A 6,328-nucleotide genomic window follows, 5' to 3' on the forward strand; every position below is an offset into this window, starting at 1 on the left:
TGAGTGGGGATCGAACCCACATCCTCTTACACCACCCAGGGGCTGTGAGACGGCAGCGCTACTCGCTGTGCATCCAGACGTTGACCGTTTCAACTAAGTTATTTAATTTTTCTAGGCCTTTCCTGAGCATAAAACTTGTTTTTCTAAAGTGTGAAAACTTCCAGATGGCTCTCATAGTAGAATTATTCATATTTGGCTGAAGAGATAACCTACATTAAATTAAAAACAGATGAAACTGAACCGAATAAGTCACAGAAGTTCCTTACATTTTTACATAAATGTATTATTGGCTTCACAGATATGTGCGGCGAGGGAATTGTTTCTTTTCTTTGGGAACGTGCTAACAGGCTCTCCTCACGAAAGTCACGCGTCTCTGACGGACAGGAGCGTGAGGTCGGAAGCCTGGGTGCAGGGCGGAGGAGACCTGAACACGAATTCGGAACACGTTTTGGGGGTCTGCGCAGGGAGCCGATCCAGGGCGGGGGCCGGGGGGGGGGGGGGGGGGGTCATACCCTGGGGCTCAAGGATGACGCAGCCTTCCTTGTATTGGATGTACGGATGAGTGACCCAGTGACCAAGTAATGTATCTAGCAGTGTAAGTCACCTTGGTGAATAAGGTGCGTTCTGCACATTCTCTCCGTGTCTGCGTGGGTTCCCTCCGAGTGCTCTGGTTTCCTCCCACACTCCAAAGACATGCTGTTCAGGTTCACCCATAGTGTGTGAGTGACAGAGAGAGTGTGTTCCACTGACATATGGATGAGTGACCCAGTGTAAGTAGTGTATCCAGCAGTGTAAGTTACCACGGTGAATAAGGTGTGTGGACTCATAACACTACGTAGAGTTCGTTGGAAGTCGCTTTGGAGAAAAGCGTCTGATAAATAAATAAATGTAAATGTAGGTCCATTTAGAAATACTTCATTACTCATTAAAATAGTGGGCCAATTCAGGAACAAAGACATATGAAAACCTCACCTTTACTATGGTGCTTTTCTCATATGGAGGATCAGCTCTTGTGGCTCCCCCTGCCGTGGGACCCCTGTCCTCCGTCTCCCTCCGAGTACCGCCCTGGAGCCGGAGGACGGTCGTGTCGGGTCCAGTCGTTTAACTGCGAGTCTTACTGACATGTGGAGATAAACCAGCGCTGGTGGCTCGGTGCCCAAGGGGCCTGGTATTGAGCTATTTAGAGCCTCTGTGCTGTTCCAGCAGTGGAGAAGCCTGCCCAGATTTCAGTGAGTGACGAGACACACACTTAGCAACGCGAGCTCAGAGTCAGAACCTGCCTGAAAGGGGACTCTAGTGTCTGAGGGCTTTGCTGTAGCCTTCTGGGTGCTCCTGTTTCCTCACACAGTTCAAAGACATGTGAATTGGTGAATCTGAGAATCTGCCACCTTTGCTCTGTTCCACTACAGTATTTTACCTAATAGATGTTTGTATCTCTGGTTCTACCTCGACTGTGTTACAGCCAATCTTTTCATATGAGTTCTAGAAAAAGAAAACGATCCTGGACTCAGCTGATTCTAAACAGCCCTCTCTTTATTCTGCGGGAGTTCAGCGGAGCTCCCGCCCGCAACTTTGTCGGGACAATTTAATAACCTCAGATCACAAGACATATTCTGTTTGGTAGGACTCTCCTCTTTTTATGACAATGCTGAATGCGATTAAAAAACCGACGCTGACATGCGGAACAGTTTATGTTCTGGAACCGCTGAAGCCCAAGGTGATCAGAGGGAAGGAGGGAAGGGGGGCACGAACAGCGAACGAACACGGTTGCGCATAATGTCGGATCCCTCTTATCAGCATAACCTCTCTAACCTTTTGGAACGTGGAATCACGAGGGTATCGGAGGCCCTTATCCATACCCCACGAACAGAAATAACGCGCAGCTGCCCAAAATAGACAGTGTCGCCAGCGCTGCACCCTTTTGTTATCCAGGAAAAAAAAAGGCAGTGCTGCCGTTGTACTCACACCTCCATCCATTGAGCCATTCCAGTTCATCGGTCTGCGATCATGCACTGCATGTGTTGTTGCAGTGTTTCAGCCCAGTTGTTGAAATTGCGTGTTGTTCGCAACATAAATCACAGCACTGCTATTGAAGCTCTTTTGAGCCTCTGTCTACATGAAGTATTTATACATGTCCATTTGTCCAGAGTGACTTACTGGTCAGTTTTTCCTGGGTAATTTAGGGTTCTGCACTCAAGAGTACACCGGGAGATCAAATCTAGGTCTTTCAACGCAAGGGTGACTGCTGTAAGTGCTACAGTACCTGCTCTCTTGGAAAAAACTGTATCAGTACCTGCTGAAATATGGGACTGCATAAAAACAAATGTTACATCATTTTTAACATTATTGTAAAGTATTACATATAACCCCCATAACATATGTTATCCAATATACAGTTTTTCCACAAATCATGCAGAGAGCTGGTAGCATAATGGCTAGACTTACTGTCTTTGGACCTTAAGGTTGCAGGTTTGATCCCCACACCTGGCTGTAGTACCCTTGAACAAGGTACTTACCCTAAAGTGAGCCAGTAAAATTACCCAGCTGTATAAATGGGTAAATAATTGTAATCTTAACACTGTAAGTTGCTTTAGAGAAGCATGTTAGCTAAATGTAAATCCTTCAATATTTGCACTAATGAACTGGTCATTATCTGCATAATTTAAATGCAGGTTTCCCTTATTCTGAATTGGGCCAGCCTGTTTAGTTTATGTCATTTGTTTTGTTGAGTTGCACAACACATTTACTGAGTTAGCTAACACTTTTCTCCAAAGCAACTTACAATGTTAAGGTTACAACTATTACAAGCTTACAATTATTTACCCCTTTACACAGCTGGGTAATTTTACTGGAGCAATTTAGGGTAAGTACATTGCTCAAGGGTACCGCAGCTGGAGATCAAACCCACAACCGTTGGATCCAAAGGCAGTAGCTCTAACCACTACACTACCAGCTGTCCCATAAAACATGCCCACTCATGCTCCATCACATGGGTACCAATAGCTCTCATCCTGCCTCCAACGACAGAAGAAACGTGACCAGCGCCACACACCTATGATGGCATTTAATTTTCATTTTGACTTTCAGACCTTGGAGTTGTCAATAATCTCTCAACATCAGGCACATGTCACTGACCTCTCAATATAGTCACAAGACAGCATCTGACCGCAGCTATAAAGGCGTAACTATCTTCCTTTTACTTCCTTTTTAACAAGAAATGTAAATATGTTCATCTCTCTGCTGAACGCCTCACCTGATTAGTTTACCATAAGCTGCAGAAGAAACCCAATTTACTGTACGCCTGGGAAAAATTGGCTGTTGTAAAGTGATTGCATATTTGTACAATGTAACAACCAAAACGGTGCAAATGAAGGTGAAACGTGGATAGAGCCTGATACAAAATGCAAATCGAAGGACCCGTGCTATAGCATTGACCCTGGAATTTGCTTCCTGAACAACAACAGGCTCGGTGTCGGTCGCACACTTGCTGTGTCCCTTTTACACCTATGACTGATCTCTTACCCAGCTGTCTTTCCTATTTCGTCCTCTGACTCAGAGACAGTTGTTTAGCCGTGCTCTGTGAGACAGATTTTAATTATAGCCCCCGCAGCTCCTGCCGAGAATATGAGAGTTAGAGACAGAGCAGAGTGGCAAACCGAGTGAGAGACACAGAGAATTTCAGAACTGAAATTGACGGCTTAGCAACTTCGTGATATTAAAAGTCTGATTTGCGGAGGGAAATGTAATTATTCCAGCTTAAGAAATCTAAATTGAAATTGAACTACTGAAGAAAAAAGTAATAGAGCGAGGGAGGGCAGAGAGAAAGTAGGAGAGAAAGAAAGAGAGAGAGAGCTCAGGACAGGCTACCGTGCCAGATAAAGGCGGTTGTCCTGGCGTACCAATCTCATTCCATCACAGGACACGGGTACAGCTTCACACTGGAGGGTAACCGTGCCTTATTCTCTCCTTTCCCACAGACGGGAATGGGACAAGCACAGCAGAAGAGCTCACGGCGAGGACAGAAGGGCAATGCAGAGAAGGAGAAGGGTGCCAAGGAGGCCGGCAGAGCAGGAGGTGAATGGAGCCGGAGTGAAAGCCCTGATGATCGAGACAGTGGCCTCCTTGGGGAGGTCAGCAAAGCTCCAGCACACCTGCACATCACCGAGTCCCCTCCAGTACTGGATAGCAGTTCTTCACAGTTTGGTGGACCTACAGCCGGAAGGGGTATAAAACGGATCTTATATGAGCACCAAGGATTTGGGGGTCGTCGCCCCGGTTGTGAGGTCAACCAGACTACCATGAACACGCTCACAGCAGCAAAACACCTCGCAGACACTAGCAAAGGAGAGTCCTTGCCGCGAGGACAGGACAGGAGGGGAGAGAAAACGGCAAATTCCGGGAAGGTGGAGAGCGAAGGGGTAGAATTTCACACGGGGAAATGTAAGCGCTGTGCTGATATCTGTGATCCGTCACCAAATGCCAGCCAGGGTCAGGAGAGCAGTGGGGTACCAACTTGCGCAAGGAAAGGAGGTGTTGGAGAGCCAGAAAAGGTGTCAACATCGCTCTGTGCCCGAGTGGACTTTACTTCAAATCATTCTGCCGAGAACATTGCTGATCCCGAGGGCCGTGTCGGCAAGAATCTCGCCCCTCTTCCAGCAGAACCAAGTCAAATTGCAACTATTCCACCAGGACCTGAAGACGGCCATGAAACGCAGAACAACGTAACACAAAGAGGTGTAGAACTCGGTGACGTTGCCGATGTTTTATCCACCATCCCTGATCCTAAGATAGTAGCGATAACAAAAACGTTCTATGTATTCTCTCCCGAGATTAAGCACGCCACGAGTTCATCACAGAAGGACGCCCGTGAGGAAACGGCTCCGGCTGAGCTAGAAAACAAGAAGACGGAGGTGACTCTGCACAAGGAGGACAAGCTGAATAAGGGCAAAGGGCCAGCTGAGAGTGACGTCAGGACATACCAGTCTGCTGAAACTGACCTTGCATGGAGACACAAGGCCAGCCTGGAGACCCATCCGTCCTCTTCCACAGGAGCATTAGAAGCTGCACCCAGTTTTCAACACAGAGATGAGAGAAACCCAGAGAGCCTTAGGGAGTGTCAAACGTTGAATAGAAATCTTCCAGACAGTGCCAGTTTCTTTCCGGTCCAACCAAAGACTAAAGCAGACTTTGAGAAAGAAGGGACAGCAAGCACATCGTACCCAGAAGTTAAACATGACAGACGTTTTACTGACAAGGGTCCCATTTCAACTGTAACCGATCTTATACCAGAGAGTGCTGTCATCCCATCCAAAACAAGGAAATCTGAAGCTGTCGTCTTTGACCACAACCGACAATCCACACGAAAGAGACAGGAACCTCTACAATTGGCAGCAGAGATGGAGAGAAAGGATGGAATGCGATTAGGCCAAAATGAGAAGGACTCCAGGCAGCCTGGTGAAAACCATGGCGATTTTGAAAGTGCCTTTAAAAAAAGAACATTCATTCCATCCTCAAAGTCTAGGTCAGTTAGTTTCCAAGGCAGTACAGAAAAAGAGAAGCTGAAAAGACTGAGTCTCCAAGAAGGAGAAAAAATTACCAATAACAGCACAGGTACAGTCCCTGTTCAGCCCCAAAGCAAAGCTAAGAACGGAATAATGATGTCATCTTCATCGGTGGCCAAGGCTGACAGCTGCTCAGTTAACAAGCATGCCAAAGTAGGCGCTGACCCTCGGAGAGTATCTGCCACATTGAAGGAAAGCCCATGTTCTAGGGATAAACAAAAGCAAGGAAAAACTCAAGGCAAAGGTGATATGAAGATGGACCACCAAGCACAGCTTGTCACACGGAATGGAAGGACAACCAAGGGAGCACAAGGCAGCAATGGGCAAAGCACAGATAATGCTGGGAAAAGCTCATCTTCTTCAGCGCCAGGGAAGTCCAACCCCAACCCTAAGGAAAATAAGAAGACAGCACACTTGACAAGGGAGAAAGAGCCAAGATATTTTACTGCTGTCATTACTCCGCCACCGAAGATTCTGACATTCCCGGGACGGAGTGAGCAGAGGACGACAAACACTCAAACAAAATCTACATCCAAGAAGACCAGTAAAACGGATCCTGTTCTAAACGCATTAAGAGTTGGATCAGCAGAGGCAGAATCAGAGATTCTCGCAGGGAATGTGAAATCAAACAAACCCGAAGAGGACGGCAGCCACCATGCTGAAGAAATAGCACCTACTGCAGGAGCAACTGATTCCACAGAAGGCAACTGCATGTCTCCAAGAGACCTTGACGAAGACTTGGAGCTCATGGTCCCACAAGTGGCGTC

This window comes from Scleropages formosus, chromosome 6 (assembly GCF_900964775.1).
Source record: "Scleropages formosus chromosome 6, fSclFor1.1, whole genome shotgun sequence".
Classification (NCBI taxonomy): Eukaryota; Metazoa; Chordata; class Actinopteri; order Osteoglossiformes; family Osteoglossidae; genus Scleropages; species Scleropages formosus.